The sequence below is a fragment of the Xyrauchen texanus genome, chromosome 48 (genome assembly GCF_025860055.1).
Source record: "Xyrauchen texanus isolate HMW12.3.18 chromosome 48, RBS_HiC_50CHRs, whole genome shotgun sequence".
Taxonomy (NCBI): Eukaryota; Metazoa; Chordata; class Actinopteri; order Cypriniformes; family Catostomidae; genus Xyrauchen; species Xyrauchen texanus.
The window spans coordinates 22,067,487-22,084,505 of NC_068323.1; the positions used below are offsets into that span (position 1 = coordinate 22,067,487).

The 17,019-nt window shown below is 38.3% G+C and overlaps 1 protein-coding gene across 1 annotated transcript in view; it reads right to left on the bottom strand.

Moving 5' to 3' along the window:
• The window catches only part of LOC127639360 (E3 ubiquitin-protein ligase RNF123-like), a 176,008-nt gene that overhangs the window by 90,399 nt on the left and 68,590 nt on the right, over positions 1-17,019 (bottom strand). The gene's annotated exons all lie outside the window — the stretch shown is intronic.

Here is a 17,019-nt window from a genome sequence, read left to right on the forward strand (position 1 = left end):
TAATTGTAATTTTATTAAAGCAGTAATAATTTATTTTGCAATATGGCCTCTGCAGTGAAAGTGCATATATGCGTGTCTCTTTAACTTCAGGCACTTTCAGCCCTGTGAATTTCTAGAAGGTTTAATAAATCTAGAAAGTTCACACTCTCAGGAATAATTTGTCTACTAACAATTTTCCAACAGTATATTTTAATGCACTGCAGGAGAGTAATATATATATATATATATATACACACATATACACTCACCTAAAGGATTATTAGGAACACCTGTTCAATTTCTCATTAATGCAATTATCTAATCAACCAATCACATGGCAGTTGCTTCAATGCATTTAGGGGTGTGGTCCTGGTCAAGACAATCTCCTGAACTCCAAACTGAATGTCAGAATGGGAAAGAAAGGTGATTTAAGCAATTTTGAGCGTGGCATGGTTGTTGGTGCCAGACGGGCCGGTCTGAGTATTTCACAGTCTGCTCAGTTACTGGGATTTTCACGCACAACCATTTCTAGGGTTTACAAAGAATGGTGTGAAAAGGGAAAAACATCCAGTATGCGGCAGTCCTGTGGGCTGAAAATGCCTTGTTGATGCTAGAGGTCAGAGGAGAATGGGCCGACTGATTCAAGCTGATAGAAGAGCAACTTTGCCTGAAATAACCACTCGTTACAACCGAGGTATGCAGCAAAGCATTTGTGAAGCCACAACAAGCACAACCTTGAGGCGGATGGGCTACAACAGCAGAAGACCCCACCGGGTACCACTCATCTCCACTACAAATAGGAAAAAGAGGCTACAATTTGCAAGAGCTCACCAAAATTGGACAGTTGAAGACTGGAAAAATGTTGCCTGGTCTGATGAGTCTCGATTTCTGTTGAGACATTCAGATGGTAGAGTCAGAATTTGGCGTAAACAGAATGAGAACATGGATCCATCATGCCTTGTTACCACTGTGCAGGCTGGTGGTGGTGGATCTCAACCCAATAGAGCATCTTTGGGATGTGGTGGAACGGGAGCTTCGTGCCCTGGATGTGCATCCCATCAACTGCAAGATGCTATCCTATCAATATGGGCCAACATTTCTAAAGAATGCTTTCAGCACCTTGTTGAATCAATGCCACGTAGAATTAAGGCAGTTCTGAAGGCGAAAGCGGGTCAAACACAGTATTAGTATGGTGTTCCTAATAAATCCTTTAGGTGAGTGTATATTAGTATATATACTAATTCTTCCCCAAAATCATGAAAATTCCCACCACAAATGTTATTTCCAGACTGATGAAAATTACATTTTTAACGAATTTCAAATAAAACTTCTGACTCTTTTGTCCTGCCACGGCTGATTTTATTGCTAACAATTTATGTTTCCTTAAATACTGTAAGCCCGTTTATCGGTCCAATGGCGGTCTCTGCGCGTTACTGTCTTTCTTGTTACGCAAGACAACAATATTAAATGAAATACATTTTCTCTTATGTATTACCTCGTTTATTCATCTGACTCCATAAATGAAAAGGTTTTTAATGATATCTGAATATCATTAAAAGTGAGCGAATGTTTGATTATTCCTTTAACTCTTTAAATATACTTTACCCGTTTAGATTAAGAAACTATGTCGCTTTGAGGTCCTCGCGTGTTTTTCTCTACACCGTGGGTCTCACGATCACAAGCGGCCAGTATTGGATCATCAAACAGAGGTAATTGCTATATACCTGAGATCGGTCACGTTCACGTATACACAATCAAAGATACTTCAGTATAGCCCCATGGAATTGCACACACTTGAATGTAACTTAACGTTTTCTTCAGTAGAGGTCACGGCCACTATTACAGATGTAAGTTGACCAACATAACTTCTCTTATAATAGCTTTGGATTGGCCATGCGTGGTTTCCCACGTACACTTATCTGGAGAAACATCAAATTAAAACAGAGGTAAGACACCCAGATTTAGATCGGTCAAGCAGCGTTTGCTGTTCTAAACGGAAATTCCCTTTTTGTCTTTGCAAACCAAGTACACTTGAATCGATGCCAAATATTAGTCGTCACTAATCTGACGCAGACTTGTGGTAACATACGAATCGTTTAATCTGTTTGGGAAACACAATGTCAGAGTCAGTCAGAATAAAATCAAATGTTGACAATTGGCACCCTGCCTTACAATACACACAATTAAGTGTAATACTTTTTGCACAATCTGTCAAACGTACAGCTTGATTGGAAACAACGCTCAAATATATAAACAGTATATAAATACAGTGGATATAAAAAGTCTACACACCCGTTAAAATTTGTTTTTGTGATATAAAAAATTAAACAAACATAAATCATATCAGACTTTTTGCACCTTTAATGTAAAAATAACAACCTATGCAATGCCACTGAAAATCAAAGTGACACATTTCAGATAAAAAATACAAATATAAGCTTAGAGTAACGTAACTGCATAAGTGTGCACATCCCTGAACTAATAGTTGAAGCACCCTTTGATTTGAATGCAGCACTCAGTCTGTTTGGATAAGAGTCAATCAGCTTGGCACATCTTGATTGGGAATATTTTCCCACTCTTCACTTTTTCTTGCAAAAACCCTGCTCAATTGTAGTGAGCAGAATAGCATCTCAAAATGCACAACACGTCGAACCTTGAGGTGGATGAGCTACAACAGCAGAAGACCACATTAGGTTCCACTTCTGTCAGCCAAGAACAGAAAACTGAGGCTGCAGTGGACCTACCTTTTGTGTACCTCAGCAGAAATCCAGATTTGCCAGACCAGGCGATGTTTTTCCAGTCTGTTACGGTCCAGTTTTGGTGAGCCTGTGCCCACTGCAGCCTCAGCTTTATGTTCTTGGCTGACAGAAGTACAACCTGACATTCTGCTGTTGTAGCCGCTCTGCCTCAAGGTTCGACATTAACTGAAGCTCCTGAACCGCATCTGCATGAGTCTATGCATAGCACTGCTGCCACACAATTGGTAGATAAATCACATGAACAAGTAGGTGTAGGGATACCTAAAAAGTGCTCTGTGAGTATAAGTGATATTTACTTTGATTTTATTTGTTTTCTTACGAAACTAGTACAGTAACTAGGGATTTTGTTAGTGTTGTGGAAATCACGCCGCACCTGAGGGAAAGTTGTAATTTTTGAATTTATGAGAGTTTTAAACATAACAATTTGTATTTGTATAATGGATTTTCACAGTTCAATTTCGAAATCTGGTTATAGGACAAACAAAATCTATACTGTAGGTAAAATGCATTTGAAAATTACCAAAAATAAATGACGGGGGTCTGGTAAAAAGTCATACTGTGACCTTAATTTAACAAAAATAAATAAATAATCAACTAAAAAATAAACCCCTGAGATATCCAATAGTCCAAATTTACAGATACACAAATAAAGGCGTACAAATGAAACACAAGGGAAAAAAGAAAATTGAGTTTGTTTTACTTCCTGCTTTTAACAACATGACAAAATGAGGCAATAGTTCCCATTAAACAAAGCAATTTACAAGATTGCAAGAGCTGACATCACAAAAATTGGAGCAATTTACTTTAGTCTACAACACCGTGCAATTTCAAAGTCTTTTAAAACAATACTTTGATTTTCCGAAGAACTTGCAACCACTCTGCAAATGGCCATGGCCCAGACTTTGGGTAACCCTCCTCAATAAAGCCAAAGCCGTGAAAAGTGAGGGGTCGACACAACTGCAGATGGCTCGATTCACACAATCACCTGACTTTAAAGATGAGTTTTAGATACAGCGGGAAGAATCAATGGTGATGAACTGTAACGAAAACACTGTTCAAGCGGTAGGCAATAACAACTGCTGCAGTCAAGAACCACAGTATAAACAAAGGGCATGGGCAAAAATTGCATTTATTTTAGTTTTTTTACTCCTTTCTTGATTTTTTGTGTGTCCAATACAAGCTTAATATGCTATATAGGTATTTAGAGGTCTAAATTATAACTACAAGTATAGCATTACTAGGTTCTTAACCATTCATAACCTCCCTAACCTGAAACAGCAACATTAAATGGTGTGAGTTTGGGGTGGTACTGCAAAAATGTGACAAAGAGTGATTGCACACTTAAGCCAAACAAACTCGATAAACTTTAAATGGATGTGCTCTGAAAGTTTGACGTGTCCATTAGAGCACGTAGCTTGTAAACGACATTAGTATGTAGAGTGCAAGAAAGGATTTGGCTTTGAGTAATCCTCGAAGGTGTTTATCTGCATCCGACCATGCTATCATCTCATCAGTAAATCATGTGACAGCAGTGCATAAAATCATGCAGATATGAGTCAGGAGCTTCAGTTCATGTTCACATCAACCATCAGAATGGGGAAAAAAAATATGATTCAGTGATTTGGACAGTGGCATGATTGTTGGTGCCAGATGGGCTGGTTTGAGTAAAAAACTCTACAGTAAACTACTGTAGACTTTTTGACAAAGTCTAAAGTAACTCATATAACCGCTCTGTACAGTTGTGATGAGAAGAATATCATGTCAGAATGCTATTCTGAGATGCAGGTTGGCACTGTTTGGCGGCATGAGGGGGACCTACACAATATTAGCCAGGTTGTTTTAATGTTGTGGCTGATTGGTGTAGGCTTAATAGAAAATGTTACTAATTACCACCTCAAAATTGAGTTTCTCTATTAATAAATGACTATAACAATTATGGTACATGACGGGGAAAAATTATTTAATCGGTCATATATTATTGAAAAGGTTAAAATATCCGGATGCTTTACAGACTGACTGGCGATTAAAAACGAGCAGTCATAAGATTTTAAACATGTTGTTTGAAATTAAGCCATCAGTGCTCAAGGATTTGACTGAAGCTATCATGGGCCAGCTGTGGCTCAGTTGGTAGAGCGGGCTGTCCAATCACAAGGTTGGTGGTTCGATTCCCGGCCCACATGACTCCACATGCCGAAGTGTCCTTGGGCAAGACACTGAACCCAAACTTGCTCCCAATGACAGGCTAGCACCTTGCATGGCAGCTCTGCCGCCATTGGTGTATGAATGTGTGTGTGAATGGGTGAATGAGTCACAGTGTAAAGCGCTTTGAATAACGCTAAGGTTAAAAAGACGCTATATAAGTGCAGACATTTACCATTTATCAACATTAAAAGCTTTTCAAATGAATCAGCCAAGCAGAACTGAACTTCACAGGACTTCAAACTCACTGAATTCTCTAAAGAAGAACACGGCTTTGAAATATGCACTGGCTTTTGGGGAATTACTGTAAAAGATCTTCTGAAAACAGTGGATATCAAGATTTATCTGAAACGAATCAGCGAATTGGCAATTTTGCTTAACTGTCAGCAACACATGCAATAATTTCTTCAATTTTGCAGAGGTGATATTGTATTTGAAGCTAAAGTGCATTTATTCAATTATAGTCCATTAATTACATGAGAACTGTTTAACCAAATCTGTATACCAATTCAAGTAAGTACACTTGTGTAATTATTCCTGACTCATTCAAATTAAAATCTGAACGCATATGAGAACAACACAAATTTGCAACTTATAAAAGAAATTGTTCAAATGCTTAATGAACTAAATGTTCCTTACAACACAGCACTATGGCAGTATCATGGTACAGTCATGGTACAGATGGTACTGAATAAGTGTCATATTCAGACAGCGCTTCAAGGTATTTACATACTCCAAAGGCATTCAAATAACACCCTTGAATGAACATGGTACAAGTCAAAAAACTAACAAAAATTCATTGACAAAAAAAATAAAATAACAAAAAGCCAAAGAACCACATTACTTAAGTTTTGTTCATTTGATTAATCAGACATACAGAACAATATGCCGTGACTGAATCCGCAGGCAGAAGGTTATCAGCAAGTCCTGCTCACAGTGTTGAAAAGACACAGAGTGTAATGTACCACCCCTCCACCCAGTCCATTTCTTTCCCTAAAGCTGCTAAAGCCAATTACACTCAAATTACACAATCTAATTAGTACAGCACTGTGAGCTCTATCTGATGCCTTTTAGACAACATTAATGGAAGGAAATTATCTAAATTGATTTTTTTTCCTCTACAAAAGAATGGGAAGGCATTTGTGTTTTTAACTCAATGAATGTTTCACACTGGAGGTCCAACTCACTATTTGAGAGAATGATGTTTAACATCAGTACACTTTACAGTTCTGCAAACAAACCTTCATTAATTCAGCTTAAAGGAATATTCCGGGTTCAAGTTCAAGTTAAGCTCAATCGACAGCATTTATTGCATAATGGTGGTTACCACAAATAATTCCCCCCCCCCCCGATTTGTCGCTCATGGTTGCTCCGGGGGGATTGTCCCTGTAATAAGTGCACTGTGAGTCGCTTTGTATAAAAGCGTCTGCCAAATGCATAAATGTAAATGTAAATTAGCAAAAGTGATGTTGTACTCAATATATAGGTAATCATGGCCATACTGATATTTAGTGCAATACTGAACACCCTAATAAAATGATTTTACTCGATTGATTTAGTAAACTCGTTCTCTCAATTGAATTGTGCAATAGCGTCTTAACATATTTATACAGAATGAACTTTAATATTTAATTAAAGATTACTAGAAGCAAGTAGATTTAAAGAGTTAAAACCTCAAAAAAAAAATTAAAGAGCACAACAATCTGGTTCTGGAAGTAAAAGTCCAATTTGTTTCTTGCACAGACGAATTGATTTAAGACAGATCTACCGTGAGCTCCTAGGATGTTCATCGATGGCTTATCCAACTGCGTTACTTCAACATGATTGTTTAAAAATCATCTTTAAATGGCAGAATTCTTGCTTTTATAAAAAAAAAAATTGAAAAATCACATTTTTTTTTTCCAGTAATGACAGCATTAGTGTTTACCGTGAACAGCACGATTGCTTTTATATAACCTATCCATAAACAAGAAGTTCATTTTGAGTCATTTACATTTTAGACATAGCATGGCCAATTATTTGGACAATTTTACTCTGCTAACAGTGCCAAAAAAAAAGCCAAAGCAGGTTCAACAGCCAAACATTGCAGTACATACTCTGAAAGCATTCGAATTTCAACACCACTAGTTATAACAATTCAATTCATTGGCTTCCAAAAAAGCAACCGATATTCAACAATGCCAAGCAAGGAACTAAACCCCTAGCGTCGTCTATGCTGAAGCATTTTTGTCTTATTTTTAATTTTTTATGTAACACCAGCTGCAGAAGAGCACATGTCTGACAGTTCAGCTAATGGAGGGTGACGCCAGGCATTAATGCTGTTTTGCATTGTCCTAGCTAGTCTTTTGTCAGTGGGGTAAAGGCGAAATGGGCTAATTAAAATGTGGCAAACTGACACACTTTTGGCTTCATCAAGCCCAGCATATGGATGAGATGCTAATACTGGCTGGCAAAACAAAAACAGTCACCACTTTATGAAACTATGAAATGATGCTAATGCCTCTTTATATTTCATAAGCTATAACTTAGGCTGCATTTTGCTTCACTGTATAAGGATTTCACTGTATTATTGTCTCTATAGCATAACTATACACATGATAAAAAAGCATGACGGCATGTCATATGTGGTTTTTAAACATGTATCTTGGAAGTAATACCATAATGTTCTCTAATATTACAGCGGCTACAACATACACACCATGGTATATAAATATGGTTATCATACAGTACAATGGCAAAGTATATGGGTGCAGTAGTTGAATATGTCCATGGACTTTTTGTCAACATGATCATTTTAGGATCCAATTTTCATCTCAAACCATCACTGTACCATGGTTCAACAACATAACTTTTTTATGTGTAATAGTCTTAAGTATAGCTTAATCTTAAGGACTTGTGTGAACTTACAGTAACTGACCTTTAGGAAATACAATGGCAGTCTGTCACAATACAGCTATTTGGGGTGGACAGAAGATGTAGGAGTTGTAATGCATTAGGTGTGATGAGAACATGAAAATATTTATTGACTTGTTGGTATCGGCCAGAAATTCAGTCACAGTGAATCACTGTTCGAGATATACCGATATGTATGTATTTATGTCAGGCAAACTATTTGCCCCTTTCTAAATATTAATAGGCTTATTGTTTTGGACAGAATTTCAATATTGGTGAATCACTGTTATTGATAGACCAAAATACTGTATTTATACTGTATATATGGACCAGGCCAATTAATTGGCTGAAATTTGCCCATTTCTAAATATTTATCGGATTAGTGGTATTGACCAGAATTTTTGTATCTGTTATTATTTATAGACCTATATATTGGCCTGGTCAATGAATCCTATTTTTTTCCCCATTTTGCATTTATTGCCATCTGCCAATATAATGTATATATTATATATCAAATGATTTAACTATTCATTGAATTTCAGGAATTTTGTGTACATATCATTTGCTATTATTCAATTACTTCATGTACATATCAACATTATTTTGGAAATCATCCACCATGCTCTCTAGATCCTAGTATCGATTATTGAAAATATTTAAAACCTGATACTAGGGAGTCTGGGTAGCTCAGCGAGTAAAGACACTGACTACCACCTCTGGAGTCGTGAGTTTGAATCCAGGGCATGCTGAGTGACTCCAGCCAGATCTCCTAAGCAACCAAATTGTCCCGGTTGCTAGGGATGGTAGAGTCACATGGGTTAACCTCCTCGTGGTCACTATAATGTGGTTCTCGCTCTCGGTAAGGTGTGTGATGAGTTGTGTGTGGATGCCACGGAGAATAGTGTGAAGCCTCCACACGTGCTACGTCTCCATGGTAACACGCTCAACGAGCCACGTGATAAGATGCATGGATTGACGGTCTCAGACGCGGAGGCTACTGAGATTCATCCTCCACCAACCGGATTGAGGTGAGTCACTACGCCACCACGAGGATTAAGAGCGCATTTGGAATTGGGCATTCCAAATTCCAAAAAACCTGATACTATACCCAAACTAACTGATACAATCTAAGAACACAAAGCTACTTCATGTTATGAAATATTATGAAAGTTATGAAGTTATGAAGTTATGAAAAATTTCAGAATACAAGAGTGGTTCATTATCAGATTCATCAAAGCTGTCTGAGCATCCTCTTGTTTCTCGATATCGTTCAATGTGGTTTCTCTACACTACACTGATAATAGAGACAGGACCAAGCAGACCCAGAGAACTTGGCAGATGTCCCACAAAGCTCTTTGGTTCCTGTGGAAAATTACAGGCAGTCTGGAGGAGATGACAGGATATGTGAAGAGATAATTGGGCATGCATTAGGGATCCCAAGGATGAGAGCGCTGACCTCATTTTAAAGGTCATAAGGAGAGTGTTAAATCTAGGCTGCACCAAATCTGGGGCTATTATCTACAAGATCTCACATACAAACATGTAAGCACCAAACCATATAGGCCTGGTTTTTTCAAGCATCCATTTAAATATAGTTTTTTCGCAAATTTGTAAAACTGACAATGTTAACTTTGTACAAAAGGTCCCTTAAAGTACACAAGAAGCTTTTTGGAAGATTCTCAAATCATGCTGGATAACCTGATAATCAGGTTTTCTGCATAAATGTGTAGAGTCCATGCCGGCTCGAGAACATGATGTCACTGAAGCAAAAGGGGGTCATGTCAAATACTACAAACTTCAAAAATGTATTTATTCAACTTTTCATCAAATTGCTATTTGTGACAAGGAGGAGGGTGTGGCTGGGCCGTAAGGATGGATGCCTGGTGCTAAATCACCCCAATCAGCCGGGAGAGGAATAAAGAGAAGCCACAGGCACTAGATCAAGAGAGAGACGCACACGGAGTTGTGTGTGTCAGTGTTTGTGTTGTGTCTAATTAAATGTCTTCATGTTTGTTCATCCGGTTCCCGCCTCCTCCTTTCCGATAAGCAAGAGACATTTTTGTTACACTATGCTAATAGTATAATTGGAAAAGAGTAATCATCCATATGCGTCAGTTAATATACCAAATGAAATATTTCTTGGAAACGGTAAACAGCCTATACTGTATTTAGGCTAATGGGCTATATTACGAGAATTATTTATTCCTATTATTAATACACATTTTATTGAACCTTGATGCATTTCATTTTTTCATGTTGCATTTGCCATCATTTTTTAAAGCAATAAGCCACTTGAGGCTGTGGATACAGCAATGCTACCACTTTAAAACAGGTTTACACATACTTTGTATCCCATGATAAAATTACTTTATAGTGCAGTAGATATGGCTTATCTAAAATAAAAGATTCAGTCAGTAAAACTAAGAGGTAAAATGAGAACTTGGGAAAACAATATGGAACTTATCCAAGCCAAGAGCCATAAGAAAAGTTACATTAAATTACATTTTACATTTATGCATTTGTCAGATGCTTTAATCCAAAGTGATTTACAGTGCAGTCAATAGTTACATTTTTATTTTTATCAGTTTGTGAATACCCTGGGAATCAAACCCATGACTCTGGCAATGCTAGTGCCATATTAGTTGCATAAAAATCGTTGCCTAGAAACTTTATACTAAAATTAACTTGGATAATATTTTAACATGGACCAATAACCTTAAGTGACTCTTATTCCAGAATGGTTGCATTTAATTTCAAGCTTGATTTTCTATGCTTGAAATCAAATTAGTGGGCCAAACCACACAAATTGCAGACCTGAATACCAATGCGATCAAGACATGCATATAATAGAAGTAAATTAGCACATACCTAATTTTACTGAAATTGGATTATTCCAATAGAATTTAGAGTATGAAAAACGCCATGACAACAGCCCAGCACCTCAAGCAAGTGTAGATTTCAGCGGGAATTCAGGAAGTGGGAAGGTGCCAGGTGTCACACCAATTATTTCCTCATTAACAATTTTGTACTGGGTATTACATGCCAAATTTAGCAGCAGATTCAAATTGTCCCCCATCTACCATGTAAGGATAGCAAAGGTGTTTCTTTTTTTTTTTACAGGATGAGAAATAACAATATAATAACATCATCAGTTGGGGGAATTTGGTGGTATTCTTTCATATATCCAAGTGAAATTTCAGCCGAATTGCGTGGACAGGCATGGACAGCTTTGGTTATCAAGAAGCTGCTTGGCTATTTGAGACCAAGATAATACATCAACTAAAATTTTAAACAAAATCCTTGAGGCTAGGGCTAAAAAAAGCTTTAACCACTCAAGAAACCAAAAAACAAAGTGAAGAAGGTTCTTTTTCACTATAGCTTTTACCTGAGGTGTTGGGATGAACATAGCTGTTTTATCAAGTTTGTAAAGGTCATCTTCTGAAGACTGAAACTCTTGTGTTCACCTGTAAATGAAAGTGACCTGGCTGACTCAATGTCGGTTTTGTGTGTACAGGGCTTGTGTAACCTTAGAAAAGACCTTATAAGACCTTATAAAACAGAGAAGCACAAGTAAAAGACTGGTGACATTCAAAGGAAAGGTCACAGCACATTGAAGACAGATGCTAGGCCATCATGAGAAGATAACACAACGCCACAGTGCAGCTGAGAGCAGCATTCTTGCTAATTGGTTTAGTTGATGTAGTCTATCTTTCAACATCGCTATAAGAGACAAGTAAAAAATAAATAAATGGAAAAAATAAATACACACACACACATTCACACAGTACTCACCAGCCACTTTATTATATAGGTACACTTGTACATCTATTTATTAACGCGATTATCTAATCAGCCAATCGTGTGGCAGCCACACATCAACCATCGCCTGGTCTGGCAAATCTGGATTTCTGCTGAGGTACACAAATGGTAGGTCCACTGCAGCCTCAGTTTTCTGTTCTTGGCTGAAAGAAGTGGAACCCAATGTGCTCTTCTGCTGTTGTAGCTCATCCGCCTCAAGGTTCGACATGTTGTGCATTCTGAGATGCTATTCTGCTCACTACAATTGAACGGGGGGGTTATCTGAGTTACCGTAGACTCTCTATTGGCTCGAACCAGTCTGGCCATTCTCCTCTGACTTCTGTCATTTACAAGGCGTTTCAGTCTACAAAACTGCCGCTCAATGGATGCTTTTTGTTTTTGTCACCATTATGAGTAAATTCTAGTTGTGTGAAAATACCAGAAGATCAGCAGTTACAGAAATACTCAAACCAGCCCATCTGGCACAAACAATCATGGTCTAATTTTTTTTTACCCAATCTGATGTTGATGTGAACATTAATTGAAGTTTCTGACCCATATCTGCATGATGTTAAACATTACACTGTTGCCACACGATTGGCTGTTTAGATAATCGCATGTACATCATAAAGTGGGCAGTGAGTGTATATACTGTATAGATAGTATTTGGTTACATCATCAACCACCTCCCCATATTGTCTGTAGACATGGGGTACATTGAAAGCATTGAAGTGTACATAGAAACATTGCATAGTATTTACAAGCTATTATTTAGTTATGAGAAGATAAATATGGAGATAAACTTAATTCCTGGATTTGATCCTTCACGTGCTGCTAAGAAAAACACTCCTAATTCTGATATTATTAACATTCCTCAATACTTGATGCACACTTTGAAGCTTAAATTATCCAGGAACTAGACATTCAAATTTCTATAATCATGTCATGTCGAGGGAGGTTGGGCCTCCATGGATCTGACTTTTGGTCCAGCACATCCCACAGACACTCAATTGGATTGAGATCTGGGGAATTTGGAGGCCAAGTCAACACCTTGAACTCTTTGTCATGTCCTCAAACCATTCCTGAACAATTTATGCAGTGTGGCAGGGCGCTTTATCCTGCTAAATGAGGCCACTGTCATCAGGGAATACCGTTGCCATGCAGGGGTGTACGTGGTCTACAACAATCTTTAGGTAAATGGTTCATGTCAAAGTAACATCCACATAAATGCCAGGACCCAAGGTTTCCCAGCAGATCATTGACCAGAGAATCACACTGCCTCTGCCGGACTGCCTTCTTCCCATGGTGCATCAGCTGCCATCTCATCCCCAGGTAAACGATGCACACGCACCCAGCCGTCCACATGATCTAAAAGAAAATGTGATTCATCAGACCAGGCAACCTTCTTCCATTGCGCCACGGTCCAGTTCTGATGCTCACGTGCCCATTGTAGGCACTTTCGGTGGTTGACAGGGGTCGGCATGGGCACTTTTACAGGTCTGTGGCTTAGCAGCTCCATACGCAGCAAGCTCCAATGAACTGTGTTCTGACACTTTTCTATCTTGGCCAGCATTACGTTTTTCATCTTCTGTTGGATCAGACCAAACAGGCTAGCCCTTGCACCCCACGCCCATCAATGAGCCTTGGGCACCATGACCCTGTTGCCGGTTCACCGGTTGTCCTTCCTTGGACCACTTTTGGTAGGTACAAACCACTGAATACAGAGAACACCCCAAAAGGCCTACAGTTTTGGAGATGTTCTGACACAGTCGTCAAGCCATCACAAATTGGCCCGTGTCAAAGTCGATCAGATCCTTACTCTTGCCTATTTTTCCTGCTACCAACACATGAAATTCAAGAACTGACTGTTCACCATAGTTTTGTGCACCATGTTTAGTAAATTGTGCTGTTTTGAGTTGCACCACATTGTACTGTATGTGGGTGGGCAACTTTTATTTACTATCAATTAAACACTGACATGTACAATATATGTTCTTTCAAAAATGAATGTCTATTCACAGAAAGATTTAAGCAAACTGCACAAAAGGTATAAATGATAAATTGTTATTAATTTAATTATGTATGATCTATATTTTCATTTAATATTTAAATGTTAATCTTGATATTTCAAAAAAGTGCTTGTTATTTGTCAACTACTAAGTGCATTTTTGTTGCACTGCATTGTATATTGCATTGTGTTTTTTTCTACGTTAACGTGCTAGATGGAATAATTGAACTGTTGTGCCACGGTTCCCTATTTTTTCAGTGTCTCACACAGGAGTGCCAAGTTTTTAAGATGCCATGTCAAGTTAAAAGAAATGCAATTTTTAGGAACGTGTCTTGGGAAACCTCCATTGCACTGAGGACACGTTCAAACTGAATGGCTTAGGTGTTTAGTATTTTTTTACTCTTCCATGTAGTGTCTTATGCCTAAAGCACTAATTCTTTCTGGACCTGTCCAGATGAAAATAACATTTCTACACCATCCTACTTACTTCAGCATGTGAAGTATTAACATCTTCTCAATGGTATACTCAAACACACTAGAGTAGAAAACATATTATTCAGAGGGATTCGATGGACATGTAGTAACCTATCAGGGCCTTCCAGGAATCAGATCTTCAACAGATCTCATTGTGATTTATTATTCTTCCAGAGTCCATGTGTTTTAGAAGTTTAAAGCCTGTTCTGCACAATTCTGAGGATAATCACCGATCAGAGGTTTGGGAAATTCAAGAATGATGTTGATAGATGTCTCTCTAGTTACTAGAGATGCACCGATACCAATGTTTATAGCTGTGGGTGGCTGTGGCTCAGTTGGTAGAGCGGGTTGGCTACTAATCGCAGGGTTGGTGGTTCAAATCCCAGCCCACACGACTCCACATGCCGAAGTGTCCTTGGGCAAGACACCACTGAACCCCAAGTTGCTCCCAATGGCAGGCTAGCACCTTGCATGATGTATGAATGTGTGTGAATGGGTGAATGGGTTACAGTGTAAAGCACTTTGAATACCGTAAAGGTTAAAAAGGTGCTATATAAGTGCAGACAATTTACCATTTATTTCTCTTCCGATCAGATTCCAATATCAAAAATCTCAGTATCGGCTGATCCCGATCTGATACCAGTGTTGTTTTTTGCATAATAAGTTTAGAATAGCTTTACGTAATTGTGTGGAACTAATTGGGAATACTCTTTTAATATGTAAAGAAACACAAATCTCTAACTACACATTATTTCAATATAAATGTATATCTCATTAAGAAAAACTTTATTATTAACTAGTATACTGGATAATGTAGCAGCAAAATTAACAGTAATTCCAGTCTTCAAGTTCGCCTCTTTACTTTTTTATAATATTTTATTGAGTAGAAAGTAGGCACACACATACAGCGTGACAATAATTGACATAGTCATACAACCCATTCAAACAAAACACAGAGGGATAATAAAACCATAAATTGGAAAAGGAAAAGAAAAGGGGATAAAGATGATCTAAATTCAATCATCAGGTAAAGTTCGTAGAGAATAGAAGTATGTTATAAGAGGTTGACATTTATCATGAAAGGAGACAGATCCATCAAAGCGACAGCATCTTATCTTCTCCAGCTTCAAGAAATGCATCTTTTACACAAGCCACTGCGAAGTACCAGGGTGTGTGCAAGATTTCCAGAGAAACAAAATTCGCCTTCTAGCCAATAAAGACGTAAAGGTGAACACATCTAATTGAGTAGAGGAGTCCAGTCCTTAGGGACTCCAAAAATATTTTACTCATAGTTTCAAAATAATTGTTCCAAAAATGGCATAGTTTCAAATGGCATATTACAGGGTGAGATATGGCATCTATCACATCGATCATCAACATTAGGGAAAATTGCAGAAAGCTGTGCACATATAGAGCTAATATGAATTCTGTTAAGAGCCTTCCCCCACCATTCCTCCACAAACCTCTCTCCCAACTCACATTCCCAGGCTTTTTTAATTTTAACTACATATACATTTACATTTATGCATTTGGCAGATGCTTTTATCCAAATGACTTACAGAGCCCTTGTTACAGGGACAATCCACCGGAGCAACCTGGAGTTAAGTGCCTTGCTCAAGGACACAATGGTGGTGGCTGTGGGAATCGAACCGACAACCTTCTGCTTAACAGTTTAGTGCTTTAGCTCACTACACCACCACCACTCCTAACTATGGAGCATTCCTTTAATTCCAGTAACTGATAGTAAACCTTGGAAATAAGTGCCTTATGAGAGAAGTTTAGCTCAAGGAACTCTTTCCAAACAAGCTTGGGTGGCAGGCATGGAAAATTAGGAAGTAGAGAACGTGGCCAATACCTAGCCTGAAGATATCGAAACAGGTGGGACTTTGGCAGCTCAAAGTCATAGGACATCCTTTTATAACTGTAAAAGGTGCCATCCTTAAAGAGGTCTCTAAAAAATTTCAGCCCTTTATCATGCTACACCTTAAATACAGGGTCCATACTCAAAGAAGGAAATTAATGGTTCATAGCAACAGGCATTAATGAAGAGGCAGAATTAAACTTGTAATGCCACCTAAACTGGGACTATATCTTAAGATGAGTGAGATTTTGTCAACAGAGCAGCACCATTCACTAACACGCTGGCGCTGTGCATACTATATATTTACAGTACTTATAAAACACAGCCTTTTGTGATTCCCATTTAATTTTGATGACTTTTCCAGGCCTGAAAAACAAAGTTTCCTGATACTTCCAAATTTTCCATGAACATGTCTACAAATCACTAGCCCACATTGGAAACAACATTTCAAAAGCCAGCAATTTAACAAATCCAGTTTAAAAAGACACTGAAAGTGAGAGCAATCATGATGGATTAGAGACTCCATTCGTCCTTTCTGAGGTCTCTCAGAAGTCTAATTTCTTTCAACATGAGCCCGTTATTAGATTCCATCTCCCCACAGGATAGGGTCTGTCCCAAATCCTGCTCTGACCCTCTTCTCAGCCCACATACACACAAGAGTGATGTGGTGGGCGTCCAACTGCCCCCCCAGGCAACAGAACATGCAATTAACTGTTGACTGTTTCTAAAGAACAGACCAAAGTCACACAACTCCCCTGCCAACACACACAAACATCTGGCGTATGCCCATTTACACAGAACAAATGTGCTTTTCCCAGTTTTCAAAAAGAAAAATGGCTCTCAAACCAGACAAAGTCAGACACCTGGTGTAACTGTCATTGATCAAATCCACACAGACCCAATACAAACAGAAGCTTGGTTCTGTAACACTATAATAGACTCTCCATTACACTCTAGGAGATATTTTGCAGAAGAGATTACGCTTTCAAATACCACATGCAGGCCCCTTTGTGTCTGATACCAATGATACTTCAGTTGACTTTTTCTTT